This window comes from Hirundo rustica, chromosome 8 (genome assembly GCF_015227805.2).
Source record: "Hirundo rustica isolate bHirRus1 chromosome 8, bHirRus1.pri.v3, whole genome shotgun sequence".
Taxonomy (NCBI): Eukaryota; Metazoa; Chordata; class Aves; order Passeriformes; family Hirundinidae; genus Hirundo; species Hirundo rustica.
In genome coordinates this window covers 8,230,865-8,246,725 of record NC_053457.1, presented here as the reverse complement: position 1 = coordinate 8,246,725, position 15,861 = coordinate 8,230,865, and the positions used below count along the sequence as shown (strand labels likewise).

The 15,861-nt window shown below is 42.0% G+C and overlaps 1 long non-coding RNA gene across 5 annotated transcripts in view; it reads right to left on the bottom strand.

Annotated features, from left to right (window-relative positions):
* Nucleotides 1-15,861, bottom strand: part of LOC120756229 (uncharacterized) — a 38,686-nt gene that overhangs the window by 13,053 nt on the left and 9,772 nt on the right. For all 5 annotated transcript variants that reach the window (XR_005702070.2, XR_005702071.2, XR_005702072.2 and 2 more), the window contains exon 2: nucleotides 5,453-5,637. This is a non-coding gene — a long non-coding RNA (uncharacterized LOC120756229). The remainder of the gene's footprint in view (nucleotides 1-5,452; nucleotides 5,638-15,861) is intronic.

The window sequence follows — 15,861 nt, the reverse complement described above, 5'->3', positions numbered from 1 at the left end:
GAGGCTAACCAATCATATAATCTAGATAAGTCTGAGTCTAAAGAGGGTAAAGATGGCTATGCATGATTAAAGTATTCAAAGGCACCTTTGTCAGTTCACTGCAAGATTTGGAATGCCTTGAACCATACTGAAGGAACACTCACCCAAGCAAACAGTTTGAGAGATCTATCATATTAGTATGGGTAGTGAATCCTGCTTTATACCAAGAAGTAATTTTAATATAATCATCCTTACGTGATGGGAATTTGTAAAGCAGATGAGCGAGGTCTGATTATCTCTACTTCAGAAAACTTGAAATGTTCCGTGTTAAATTTGCTAGTAACTATTAGCTTCTTACAACTTTTTTGCTTGTACTTCCTGTAGTTCCTTTTCTACTAATGTCACTTAGTAAGGTATAACCATTCACATAGTTCTGCCTTAAACTAAGCTCCACAATCTCATATGCTAGTGAAGAATGTTTTATAAGTTATCTTTTCATTTTCTTTTCATATACAAAGTCTGTCTTCTTAGGTACTCTGCACATAAGTACCCTACTCTAATGTACTCTAAGCCTTTTTCCTTGTAATTTTTTTTTTTACTTGTAAGGCAAGAATTGTCATGGAACAAAAAAAAAAAAAAAAAAAAAGTCCCAAAAATAGAGCTTGATTTACCTCTTCACACCCATAAGCTGTCACTGGCAGCACACATATCAGTCGATATCTAAGTGAGCACATGCTTTGTCCTTCAACTACAAGCAACTTTTGTGCCCATTGCCCTGTTTCATATGCAGCGTGCCTCATTTTTGTAGGACGTGATGGAACAACAGTTTCTTCCTATTTCCAGAAGCTAATTAAGAAACTTTATCTCAGCCCTCTGGCTGGAAATAGGAAAGAATAAACACATGCGGCGGACGCTTGCTGGCTGTGCAATTACAGCAGTTTGAATCAGACCTCTTGACCAATTAATCTAAGTCCTGGAGCCTCAAAAACTAATTCCAAATCTGCCTCTCGCTCTTGAACACAGCAGCAGAATTGTTTGCCAGCCCTGGAACAAACGCCTGCTGTGACACCCAGAGCAGGATCTGTCTGATGCCATGAAAGAGACTGGTGAGGAAAGGAAGGTTTATCTCTGAACAGAACACACAAGTGAAATACCAGAACAAGGTCACAGCTAGCAGGGCAATAACCTAGAAATTACCTGAAATCTTCCCTCTAATTCTCTGGTTTTTGTTTTCAAGGGGTGAAGAGATGGATGATTTTTGCAGGAGGCATGCCTTATATTTGTTGTTAGTTCCAGCAAGCTCATTTTGGAGACGTGCAGAGACAAAATACCAACACTCAGGCCCTGATCCCCCAGCATGGTTCTTGGTCTTCCATGGTCCGTGCTTGGTCCATGAAAGCAGAAAACTTTCAGCTCTTTCACAAGACAGTAGAGAAATAAAGCAAGCTTTCCATAAATCAGAATAACCTTCTGTATTTGCACATTGAGCTGACAAACATCACAGTACCAGAGCCACTTAAACTAAACACTGACCACCTCATCTCTTTGCTACCCTCTTCCTCATAGCTTGTTTCTTATGGTTTCAGAGAGAGAGAGGTCATATTTGACCTGAAAACTCTAGTAGTGCAGGCAGAATAAACATGATCCCTATAAAGGGTTGACCAGAGATGTGCTCAAGCCTAATTTTATGTTTAACTAATGAATTTAACTTGTATGAGCATGATATACGTGGAAGGCGGGTTCATAGTGCGAGGTGGTAGCTCTCATTAGGCCAACTCATATCATCTGAAAGCAGAGAAAAACCTACAGAGGTCCTTTTTCATATCCAAAACCTTTTTTTGAGGTAAGTTGAAGTCCAAACCAGGCTGTGACTCCAAACTGACTGTGCTTTATATGGCTCCTTGCCAATGTTGTGTTTGATGCCGAGCCTAATTACTGATCCAGCTGCTATGGTTCAGGGTAAATTAAAGGAACACTTAGATTTCAAGGCACCAGATACAGATGAAATGCTGCAATAATACAGGCTCCTTTCCCTAGTGGTTATTTTGGGAATCTCCATGCTCAGTTGATAGAGCAAAATCTGATACAGAGAACAGTTCATGTTAATTAATTCATATTACATTCATTGATGTAAAAATAACTACAGTTGTATAGCTGAGCTCTTTATGTTAGCAAGATTTATTGTGAGAATTATTAACTCTAACAGGTATTTTATCTAAAGCAATGTCCATGAAATAGGATGACCTTTTATCTATTACCTGTTGGGTTTGCAGCACCTATGAGGTCTAGATTGATGAGTTTCCTACTCAGACTGATTTCATTACATGTTCTATTTATATCACCTTTTTTTTCCCCCTTGACTGACAGGAGAGATAAAATATAAACCACACCAAAAAACACCACCCAAACCTCGCATGTTAATGGCATGCAAATTTGACCAGCTAACTATGGTGATTATCAAATGAACAGTGACTCTTCATTTGGACAGAGGAGACAAAGCTCTGAACCTCTCAACCTAACAGGTTAACAGTGTTAAATATTGCATTAATTGTCATAGGACATTCATTTAATGCACAAGGAGATAAGGCTCCAGTGGTCGAAAGTAAAGACATCACAGGGATGCTTGTAGCTTGAAAGCACTGACATGAATAGAAAACTTTAATTTTTATAAGACTACAGCCAGGGAAAATGGCCTAAGCAAGCACCAAAACATTCAAAAGACTTTCTGACTTGCAAGGATATCACAGCCTAGGCTGCCACCCAGGAGTGGCACATGGCAGCCTTCATCAAAACAAAGACCACATCGTATTTTGGGCCCTCAAGAAACAGCTGGAGTTTCAAAATGCTCAGCATCAGGCAGATCCAAAGGGTACCACCATCCCACGGTAATCAGAATGAAGGATACTGAGCCAGATAAAAGGCAAATAACGAGAAAGGGTTACTCTAAATCACATGATGACTGCTAAATTACATGGTGGCCGCTAGAGCAGAGAGAAGAACTGTATCCACTTTGCCATGTTCTCCCCTCAGAATACTGCTCAAGAGCTTTCAAACCTGGTCTCACAACACCTCTCAAAGTCCAAATAAATTACAGAATATAGCAGTCATACTCTGGTGGAATAGTTTTAAATAAAATCAACCATTAAAATTATCCAGTCTCCCAGAATATATTGCCTCCGAGCTCTACAAATCACACCTCTCTCTGCTTTCCTCTCAGGCTTTCTACTGAAGTACAAAAACCTTTAACTGGATTATTATTTGATCCTTTATAGCCCCAAAATTAACTTTTGTTGACTGGCCTCTTAAAAGGCTTCAAATAACAGAAACATTTCTAGACATTGCTATGAAATAACTGATGGTGCTGAAATTTGCACTGTCATCATTAAACCTCAGGATTAACAGGTGGCTGATATAACAGAGCATTTTTGTAATTTCTGAAGATTAATGGCTTAAGACTTTCTATAGGGAGGACACAACAGGCTGAATCCCTCTGCAGGTGGAGAAGTAGCCTCATGATAAACACAACCAGAATTTCTCTTCCTTCTTTTCACTGTTTTGCTGAACAGTGAAAAAATTATGGAAAACCCCACCCAACTAAACATAGAAAAAAGTTCAAGAAAACCAAAAAACTCAATTATTTGTAGAGAATTTGGGCGGCACACATGCAGTCGCATATGGAAGGAGCTGAGGTACTCAATGACTTTTTTTGCCTCAGTCTTCACCAGAATGTGCTCCAGCCACAGAGAAGTCCGGAATGCCCCATCCCTGGAAGTGTTCGAGGCCAGGCTGGATGGAGCTCTGAGCATCCCAGTCCAGAGAAAGATGTCCCTGCCCACGGCAGGGGGGCTGGATCTTGATGGTCTTTAAGGTCCCTTGTAACCCTGACCATTCCAAGGCTCTCTGAAGCAACTTGAGAATTTCTAGATCATCCCTGTTTGGCCACCTGCTCTGAAAAAAACACCTTCCTGCACAGTTTCTCTTCTTTGCCATCAAGGAAACTGTTTATTGCATAATCTGCGACAAGAGCATCCGGCAATTCTAACCCCAACAACTGGGATTAATATTAGTATTATTTTCAGGTACAACACCCACCCCACTGTGGATAGAGTCTGTTGTTTCAAACACACCCCTCTATTTAGTCTGCTGTGTCTGTATGTAAGTGCTTAAATTAATGGCTTCCTATTCAGAAGTCCTGATTACCTAGCAGTAGCTCATGCTGGCTTTTAACTCACTTCTAACTTTGAGAAGGCCTTTATTTCCACACTATTTCTTTTCTTTCTAAGCAGCAAATATTAATTTTTACCATCCACACTAGTAGTTATGGTTTTATGCATTGATGAAAGCCTGCTTTGTTTTAAACCACACCACCGCTCTGTGAGTTTAAAACCGTAGAACTTTTGGGATAACGGATTACTTCTCCTAAAGGGCATCACAGCTTCAGAGATTGCTCTCTTCCTAGGAGATGAGCAGAATCTGCATAATTTGTACTTCATGACAAAACAACAGCTCACACTCTGAATGAGTGGTGTTGTACTCTGATGCATGTCAGCAAAGGCAGTGAAGCGCTGGCTGGTTATTTAATAAAGATAAATTAATTTGTAGCTGTCAGTCATGTTTTCCAGATTTGCCCAGATTCCGAAATTTATTGACAAGCTATAATAACTGACATTTAAATTGTCTGTTCTTGTAGAAGCAAACATGAAGCATGGACCTAAAATATGACATTTAGTTCTAATCCCTGTTGCAAATAGAGATCATTTGCTGCTTCCGTAATTCTTCTGTTTAAAATGAGTATTCTCAAATGGTCCAGCATCCAGCATTTGAAGATCTTAAATTTACTTCTTCCTGAAATATTTATATCTATTTCTCAAGTTCCTTGAATGCAGCTGATTTTATTCTGTCAGACAGGTGCAAAAGGGTACATTCATCCCTCTCTGTTCCTATACCTTCAAACCCTTATTAGCAGGCAGCTTGACGGTGATGGAAGGGACCTGGCTGCATCCTGCTTGCTGCTGCCACGTGGGAATAGGACTTCAAGCTTCTTGTGTGTCCCCCTCCCTCTCTGCACGACTGCTGTGGTGCTCACGGTGATGGGGAGAAAGGGGACAAAGCCTCCAGCTCCCTCCACTCCTCCAGCAAGGTGCTCGAGGGCAGGGCGCAGCGCCTTGGGACAGCTTTATCCCATGGGAGTAGAACATAACTCAGCCCTGAGGAGACATCAGGGGCAGCTGTACTGTTAAACAGCAAGAATATTCTACCACAAATCTTTAACAGGAGGAAAAAAGCCAAGCAGCAGGCCAAACCCCACAAATTACAAACCTTATTTACCAATCACTCCCTTTGAGAGGAACAGCTTGATGAGATGTCCACTGTCTTGTGCGCCCACCTCAGGCCATTGCCTGCTTTCAGAAATGTCACAGCCAAAAGGGAAAAGTATGTTTCTTTGCTATTTTAAAAGAAGCGATTCACTAACCTGACCAATAATCCCATTAGGAGTCCATCCTTCCATACTGATTCCGCTACAGATCTTCACACTCGAAACACACAACAAGTGGTGATACCAGTCTGAAGGGCTTGGCATTGAGTTTGGCCTGGACAGGCTCAGAAGCTCCTTTGCACATCGGGGTTTGAGCTCCTGAATAGAGTACTCTGACAAGGCTGTGAAAGGAAATTGAAACAGTGAGAGAAAGGGAATGTTCCACCTGGATTTTGAACACCGGGATTTTATCACAACCTCAGGCTGTACACACAAAACAAAGGGGAAAAAGTCAGACTAAATTGCCCAGGGGAAAAAACAAAACAAAACAAAACAAAACAAAAACAAAGAAACCCCACACAACAAAAAAACCCAACAAAACAAAACAACCCCCAAACAAAAAACCACCAAAAAAACCCAAAAAACCAAAAAACAACAACAAAAAAACCAACCAAAAAAACCCCAACCCACCCTGAAATTATAACTGGGAGATAGGCAAAGGCTGATGCCTGACCTGCACAATGCCTCCCCTCCGCCCATCTGAAAAGCCTTTTTTGATGGCTCACCCTTTCAATCCATTTGATTGTAACTGCCAGCACGTAAAATCAGCCACTTGTGTAAATCACTTTTAGCTGATTATTTTAAAGAGGCTCCACTTCAAATAAGGGGTTAAATCCTCTTTCTGTTACATGATAATGTTTTTCTTCAAGGGGTTTGATTGGCCTGGTGCTCACACATTCACTCTGCAGAGACGGACTAGGGCAGTGATTGCAAAAATGACACCCAGCACAGCCCGGTAAATCTACCATTGTATCAGAACACAAAGAACAAAACTAGCTCCTGGTTGCCTTAAAGCCTAGAAGTAATATTTTCTTCCTTTTATTAGTGGACACATTTTTGAAAAGCAACAACAGCTGATGCTTTAAGTCCTTCACTGGTCCCCTAACGATGACCGACCGGAAAAGCAGAGCATCCTTGGCTTCCCTTCAGGCCTTTCACCGCTCCAGCTGGCCACTAACTGCTCTCTGAAAAGGCCTCTGTGTGACACATTTGTACACAAGATGGATCCTGCAGCTTTCCCAGCCACACGGTACCAGTTAGGCAAGTGTTCCCTTCATGTATTGGCTATGTCCTGCCTTACAGGCATGTATCTATATATTTTTCCCCTTTTGCCAGCTTCTCTGAATTCTATTTTTAATATTCAGTTAACTTTGTAGAAAGTAATTATATTCTGCTCATTCTACACCAGCTGGTATTTACTTCATCCTCCATCAGGCATCAACAGAGCATGGGGCTGCAAGACAGAAACATTACTCTGGCAAGCATAAATATTTCATTTTTCACACCACAAATGCGTTGATGATTTATTAATTAGCCTAAAGGCCTGCTGCTGCTTCTGCATAGCTGAGTAGCAAAATAACTCAGCTATGACTAGTGAGAAAGTCTGTGGCTCACATCCCGTTGGAAAGCTTTGGCCAGCAGCGTGTCTGAAGGCTAAAAAACATTTCCAGTGGGCCGGCACTAAAATTACCAAGATAAATCTTGGACATCGCAACCTTTGGACCAGCTTTGGAGAGGTGCTTTGCAGAATTCCGAGCAGTAGCAGCTCCGATGCCGGCCTCATGCCGGTTCTGCAGAGGGAACCTGTCTGGCTGCTGTCAAACGCGTTCTCAGCAGAACTGATACTCTACAGCAGCCATAACACTTAAGCAAGCCAATAAAGAAAGCAGGAAACTGAGCAACAGTGTATTATTATTCCTTGGTGTTCATCATTTCAGATTCAGGCTGGAAACCATATCTGTCTTTTTCCTTTAACAGAAAAACCCCAAACCAACGTATATGTATGTATCTTGAAACTCTCCCTTAAAAATTCAAAGGATCAGTCCTATGTCTTAATTTTACTTTCAGAACAGTCAAGACAGTGCCTACTTAATTTTGTTTAAAAGTTCAATAATTCAGAAGTTGATTCTAGCAATCGCTGAATTTTAAATGAAAAGCAGAGAAAGGAAAGATGGTTATATCAAAATAACTTACATCAGGTTTAAAGCATACTGAAATACCATTTCAATTTTAGAAAATATGCCAGTGTTCCCATTTCCATTCTGTTTGCCTTTACTTTTAATTAATCTGAAAGAATAATTCTTAGAATCACTGTAATGATTAATTGTATTTGGGCATGAGTAAAAGTCCAAACAGGGCTGGAGTGTTTGGGTGGGCAGTGGCTCAAATCAGTATCATCCTTAGGAATCAGTACAGGGGCACCTCCACCAGGGAACAAATATGTGGGAAAAAACCCAGGGGAGCCTCAAGGAGCTCAGCAAAGGCGAATGCAAGCCCTGCACCCTCATCCTGGTCACCTTTAGTGAGGGAGCAGCCAGAAAGTCAGAAATTAATTATTTCCTACCACTGGACATCAGGAAGGTTCAATCACATCTGCAGTGCCCAAAATCCTGTCCCTCCCTGGGTGAGGGGTGTGGATGCCCCCATGGAGGAGGATGGAGCACACAGCTCAGGAGGGGCACAGGGAGCTGGGCTCGCTCAGCCTCCAGGGAAGGAGAAAGGGGGACCTGCCACAGTCCTCAACCACCGGGAGAGCGATCCAGAGGAGAAGGAGCCTGACCTTTCTCAGCAGTGGTCAGAAAAAGATTGAAGAAATGTTCATAAATCACGGCTGGACATAAGGTGAGAGTGGGAAAAAAGCCAAAGAGAACAGCATGAAAAGGTTAAGCACTACAGAGGTTGTCCAAAATGTCTGTGGAGTCTCCATCACAAAGGTGGTCAGGGCAGGGCTGTGTGAGCCCCTCAGCAAGCTGACTGTTCAACCCTCCCAGTGGCCCCTTCTACCCTGAATTATTCAATGATTTAATGAGTGAAAGAACTTAGTGGCAATTGTTATTTGTACAGCCTGCTTAATAATGGATGTAATTTGATGTTTATGTCATAGAGCCTTGACCCAATTCCAAAAAGATTTCGGTTTTGTTTCCCTGCGAGGAATTATCTTGTGTACTCTGAAAAATGATCTGACGGACCAAAACCTACAAACTTTTCAGTTCTAAGGTTCTCAAAGTGCAGCCTTTGTCCATTTTGGGTTGAAAACACATTTTAAAAGATCAGAAATTTCCATGGAGTTAAGTTCTGCTTGGCAGCTGCTGTGCATGCACACACATCACTTTGACTCTTGCTAAAATAAAGCCCATGCTTTTCGCTGTCTACCCCTTCTGCCCTTTATTAAGGCTCTTTGACAGGATATTTTGAAAAGAATATTAAGATTGGTCCTATTAGCAATTTTCCTTTAGATTTGTTATTTATTTTTTGCATGCCACCAGAAGATCCCAGAAGAGTCTTGGTAGGTGTTGTAAAATTGTGCAGCAAAGAGCAGAGAATCGATGCCCAAGAGGGGTGGTGTATGACAAGCCAGGTACACGGTGGAAGGTTTGGGAAGGGATAAAGAGAGGTACCAAAAACATCAGAGCTGGGAATACAGTCTCTGGGTCTCAGTACAGTGCTGTCTGTTAGAAAAAAAAGCTGGTATGAGGAAAAAAAAATCATTTCAAAGTCTCTTGCTGACACAGTCTGCCTGAGGTTAAAGACAGAACAAAGCCTGAGTTAGACTTCATCCCAAGAGTTATTTTTAAGGTTACTCCTGCTCACCAGATAAACATCACAAGCTGACACAAGGGAAAGGGCACGGGAGGCACGGACGATCTGCTTCCCTCTGCGCTGGCAGCAGGACGCGGCTCGTGGCCGGGACGATGGGAGCAGCAGCACTGTCACCCTGGGGAGCTGTGGTGCCACACTGCCTGCCCTCCCCGCCAGGCAGAGGTGACAGTCACAGCAGCACCCGCCTGGCAGCGAGGCTGGCACAGCTGAGAACCAGCTCGGCACAAGCACCGGGCAGCCAGAAAAGGCTGGGCAGCTAAACGTCGAAAAACAGCAAGCGTGACAAAATCAGACACAAGCCCTCCCTCTGGAGGGTATCCTCAGTGGGTTATGCCCTCCAGGGCAGTCACAGCTGCCCGAAAATCCGATGTGCACCAAGACTGGACGCTCAACACTTTCTCTGAAGCGTGTCTTGGGCTGCTCTAGGCCCAGTGTTCCCATTCAGGCTGCCAGCAGGGTGGGCAGCCCATCACTGAGCATGTCCAGCCTGGCATCAGGAGAACTGCTGGCCTGTGCTTCAATTCCATTCATTTGTGAGAACAGGATCTTTAAGATCACGCTTATTTCACAGTTTTATAATCCATATTTTGAAGCAAAAAAAAAAAAAAAAAAAAAAAAAGAGAATTTTGAGCAATGTATTTTGCTTCAGCATGGTGTTAGCATTAATACTCATCTAGAAAGGCCCCTCACAGCTGTGTTTTAACATAGCAAGAATTGATTTACACCTGGACCCATTTCTCTCTGACACCTTCTAGCAGTTCCTGTCAAATACTACTTTATATGTTTATATTACTTCACTTTATTCTGCATTAATAATGTATGCTTTGTTATTAACAACCTTAGTATTCAGTGAATAAATGTGGCTTTACTAAATTTTTCATTAGGACTGCAATGAATGTGCATGTTCCTATAACTGCAATTGAAAATGTTTTTTAGATGGACAGCCTTCCTAATGGGCAGCAGCCTATGCTTCTGAAACAGGGACAGCACCATCTCAAAAACTTACCCAGAACAACACTAAAGATCCAATTCCCAAGACAGAGGTTTTGCTTTCCTTTTTTTTTTTTTTCCTTTTTAAAATAATCCTAGCAGTTCTGTGCAAAATAAGGTGCAGGATACAAGTTGTTATTGTAAGAGAACAGGTAAGGGAACGTTTCTTCTTTTCATTTGAAAAATTCCAGATTTTTTCATTTCAAATTGTTGCACAAAACCATCTGAGATCTCACACACATTAAAGACATCATCACTCTTCCTGCCAATATTTACTTAGAAGACAGAAGGAAACCAGCATAGGAAATAGGTTTGTTTATTTGCTTTTAACTAAAAACATCAATGAAATATGAAAATCTACATCTGAGAAAACTCTGTTTTTACTCACTTCTAGGCAAATCCTTTATCCCATAATGCATTTTTTAGAGGAAGGTAGCGTAGGAATAATTATCTCCTGAGCCCTTTTTCCAGTAGTGTCAATCCTTTGGTTGCCTTATACACTTTTTTTTTTTTTTTTTCCTCTTAAGGAAAGAATTCAAAGTTATCAATTGCCATTGTGCTGACTTTTTTGGGCTGCCTTGAGCATATGTCACTTGTTACAATATAGAAGGCACTGTAGCTGTGAAACGGAGCACCATAGCAACAAGGGCATGTAGGAGAGGGCTGTTAAACCAGAGGAGGAGGTGTGACAGGAGGCCTGGGGTTTGTCAATAACTCACACTTTGTGGCGAGAGGAAATTGATAAAAGGCATTTAAAAAGAGTTAAATCTATTCTATTTCTGTGATCACATAATACATCCTTCACCAAGATGTGAGCTAACACCTCTAATAAAAGGTAAAGGACGCACAATTCAGTAGCTGATCCCTTCAATCCCATTTCCATGCTGTTCCACACAAATCAAAATTAAACGCTCTCCTTGAGGGAAAGAATCTTCCCACAAAAAGGGACAAGAGCCAACACGAAAGGGACAATAACATTCAGCACTCCAGGTCTGACCCTGCCTGATTGTCTCAATGCCACCCTCACAACTCATCCAAGTGTTTGGTCTCTCAAGTGAGGCTGAGGGACCTGGGAGTGCAACAGCCATCTCAACAGTGACTAAATCCTTACAGCCTTTGCCTCTGGCATGGCAGGACCTTAACTCACATTGCTCTGCAGTCGGATGAGGGACAAATTAGGAAAAAAAAAAAAGGTTTATGGAGGATGGAAAGGCCACTATCCAAATACAAGATTTGCAACGTAAAACGGAAAATACGAACAGCCAGCGTAAACCAAAGGATTTTTACTCAAACATTACACTAACTCTATTAGCTAGAACCCTCTTTTTTGCTTTGATGTTTGTTCTGTTTTAAAGTCTTTGGTGCATCCTCTGAATAATTTTATGAGTAATAAAAGCCAATACTTTTATTATAAAATATTATTAAAATATTGCTCTAATCTACCATTCCAATCGAGAATAAAAATGATTTATGTCTTTATTATAACCTACTTTGTCAAAGACTCAGAATTTTTTAATCTGGGCACTGTCTCCTAACTTACACTGGAGCAGCACAGCTACCACCATGTGCTAAGAAAAGGACCAAAACTCCCCCTGAAATGCAATCAGATAAATACTACTTCATCCTCAGATTAGACTGGGAGAACTTTCACCCTCCAAAATTAGCACTACTGTATGTAAAAAAATCGAGTATGGTTTGTTCCTTTACACAGGGGTTGAATATAGAGGTGTATTTCCAGGTGTCATGAAAGCTCTTGAAGACCCTGTAACTCCCAGTTATTAATGATTTCAAGCAGTATTCCAAAGATGAAAAATGGTCACTTTAAGGTCCATAATGTGGACAAAGGCATGTGCTTTTGCAAAGTGCTGGCCTGGGGTTGTCAAGGTACAGGGGCTCTGCACAGGTTCCCTGAGTTCATTTCTGAGATGGAGCTCACCTGGCACACAGGACACTCAGATACACCCAAACTGCAAATCCTCAAATTACTACTGAGCCCACTTGCTATCCATGCAGGAGCAGGGGAAAGGCAAGGGATTCTGTTGGTGCAGGAACCACACAATAATGCTACATGAAGCATGCCCAAATTTCCTGTATCTCAAAAGTCAAGAATTTCCTGGGCCTTTTACAGAAGCAGGGAGTTAAAGAACAAAGGCTGGCACTTTACAAAACCCAGATTATGGTTGCTACAGCTTTTCCTGCAGGTGAATCCTGCCAAATACTCAGTGTGGGGAAAAGGAGAAAGGCTTCAAGGGGAAAAGAAGCAGAGAAATCATTTTGGTTTGTGCAGTCAGCAAAACACCCCATCTGTAACTGAGTTGAAAAGTGAATTGACCCAAGTCAAGAAGAAAGCAGTTTCATTAGTTGTGCTTGCTCTGGAGTTCCCTCTGGGGCCAGGGGAGCCCCATTCCTCTGGAATTACCCAGGATCTCCTGCACATGAAGGTGAACACACAGCGAATTACCCTGCAGCACCATCCAGCCTGTACAAGCACAGCAAAGGACACATTTGTTCTGTTAAACAAATCTTTAACAGGAAGATTTTGTGGGCTCCTTTTTAAAGTTCTGGATGAAGTTACATTCAGACCAGATGAAGTTCTACTCTGCACACCAGCCATGCAGACTTTCAGAAGCAGCATGCTAGAATGCTCTGGGCTGCTGAAAAGCTACCTGTCATTTCAAGTATCTTCTTAGCGCCTTACTTTGCTCTTCTGAAGATGATCTTAATAGCAAATACACCTTTTCTGTTCCTAACATAACGGCCAAGAAGTTCTACTGACAAAGGTTTTAAGAAAGCCTGAAGTTGCAGGCACACTCCTGAGAAGAGCAATCCATGTTTCATTCTTAGTTTTTTATTGTTTACGGTTTTAAAAGCTATGGAAAATTACCTTGAAAGGCTTCCCTGAAGAATCAAGAGAGCTTATTATATTATGTTCTGACAGAATGGAGTACAACTGTCTCCTTCTTTGTGATTTTTTTTCCAAATAAATGTATTTTCTTCCATTTCTCCTTCTCTATGCACTTACGATATTTTTCCATACTATTTCATGTTCAGCAAGACTGATAACTTTCTAGCTATTTTTTGTGGCCTGCTTTTATTCACTGACAAATTTACATTTAGATTATGTATTTTTACCTTTTTATTGGAACAAATGGCAATAAAAGCACATTTGATATAGTGTTTACATCCAAACATAAATAAGCATCAGTAACTGGTCATGAATTTCTCCAGCCCTACAGCAAGAAATGAAAATTCTGCATTGTTTCAGCTAGCTGGCTCAGTCTGTAGGGGGGAGCAGATGGAGACACAGGTACAAATCTGTATGCTGGGATGTAAAAATCCTACGGTGTTATGAGCTTCTTTTCATCCCACAAAACTGCCCTGCCTTTGGAGGAGCAAACCATTCCTCAGCAAACCTCACCAGTTCCTCCAAAGCCAGACATCACCAGTTTCACCAGGAACATAAGCCTTCTTGTCACAGAGAGTCACAGGGCTCTTGGGGGAGCTGGAATCCTCTTTTCCTCAATGGATAACGTGTGGTGGACACATTTGGCTCAGACCCTCAGCCACTGAATGACCCAGAAAACAATAAAATATCCCCTACCCAACAACATGAAAAATTAAGGTAAAAAGCCAGCTCTGGAAAGCAAGAATCCCAGTCTGCTGATTGCTCCTGATTCTTGGTAACCTTTGTCCTCAAGCTACGCTCATGCAGTGTGTGGACTAGAAATAGAGTTTGATAACTTCCAGAAGCAGCTATAGGCCATATTCTGCCTGATCACCTTTATGGTATTCACAAGAATAATCAAACTGTTTCCTTGCTAATCATCCAAATGATGGTGCTGGGGAACACTGAATACTCAGTTATGTCTTCAACAGAACATGCTCATTTCTTCAATAGTTTTCTTTTAATACACTCCCCTCCCACTCCCCCTACCAGAAAATCCCACAGCAGAGAGCTTAAAAACCTACACTTCAAAATTTTCACTGCATGTAATAGAATCATTCATGATTTATCTCCCCTTGTTTTTTTACCTTTAGTAATCTCACTTTTGGAAAGGACAACCAAAAAACGTAAACTTTGCAAAAGCTGAAAAAGATCTCTTCATCTGAATGTCCTTTTTTTTTTGCTACAGAAAGGGAGAAGGGTTAGGAAAGCTGCAATGTAGCAACAGAGGATGAAAATGGGTAAGTGGATAAAAATAAGCAACGAGGAAGCATAGATATCACTTACTGCACACAACATCAAAATAGAAAATGTGTATATTTGTGCCTATGCCTTGCCAAGGTTTGCTGCAAGGAAAGCGCATTCAATATGGAAGCACCTCAAGATACAGTTTCAAATATCCTGCTGAGAAAGGCGCACACACAGAGGCAAAAAAAAAAAAAAAAAAAAAATAAAAAAAAAAAAAAAAAAAAAAAAAAGGGAAGGGAGAAAGCACCCGAGAATAAACATAAGAAGTGTGTAATTCAAATACCTCTAAATGGTAACAGCCTCAAGCACCTGGTGGGAAGGTGAGTGGGGCAGAGAGGTGTTATCCCTTCTGGAAGGAGCTTGGGGTGGGTCTGTTGTTTCCAGCTGCCAAGCCAAGGAGGCTGGATTGCCTCCTCCTCCAAAGCCGGGGCAGGCGCTGGGCGCAGCTCTGCTGGTCTCCAAACCCACTCCAGCGCTCCCACACACTGCTTCACGGGCCGTGGGCAAACCCCCAAGCACCAGTGCCACGGGCCCTCGGGCTGTGCAGCGCAGCTTTGCAGAGGGGCCAAGGCACGCACAAGGGGACAGCTCAGGCTGTCCCACCCCATCACACACAGCAGTCCCGGCCGGTGCCACCAGAGCCAGCCCATGCTGGCCTCAGCAGCAGCACAGGGAAGCAGCCACAACACAGGCAATGCTAAATCCTCCACAGATGCTGGCTTGAACAGCAGCAGGGGAGGAGACTCACCGAGGATGCCCAGAGGGAACACGCACAGGACAAGAACCTACCCGTAGAGCCACCTTTATGGCAGCAGCTCCTTCTGAGCTTTGGCTCTTGCTGTTGAGTGCAGAGCTACCAGAAAGAGCAAATGAGACTGAATCTTCTGCGCCCTGGACTGTGCCCTGCATGTGTCTGCCGACAGCTGGCTGCAGACACAGCTCACTGCCACTGAGTGTTCAGCAAATCCTAATCCTGACAACCTTCAAGGTGCACTGTTCTCAGCTTCCCCAGCTCCCACTGCTCTGGGAGGAAAGGATTGAAAACCACTAATTCGAAAAGAGGAAAGAATAACATTTTCTAGCAATAGTGGAGTGAGGAAACCACCCTTTCACTGAAGTTGATCCTGCACAGGTCTATTAACTTTAGTTAAGAGAAGACAAAGCTGTTTAAAATAGCAGCACATCAGCTTTTCTCTCTGTTGTGCTCCAACAGCAGTGTGAATTCCCCTCCATGCCTCACCTCACAGAACTCTGGCTGCGAGATGCTCCTAGGGTAATGAGTTGTATCTTGGGAATTTGGAAATACTAGTGTACTCTTTGAAGGTTTAGGGAAAAAAAAAAAAAAAAAAAAAAAAAAAAAAAAAAAAAAAAAAAAAAAAAAAAAAAAAAAAAAAAAAAAAAGGAGTGGGACACCATAAGGAGAGAGAAAAATAAAGGCAGGTTGACATAAGGGAATGGGCCATTCTTACAAAGTTTATCTGCAGCAGATAGTTTTCAAATGTAAACCCCATTCAGTGAGAGAAGAAATCAAACAAACACAGCATTGAACATATTCCCTGGTCTC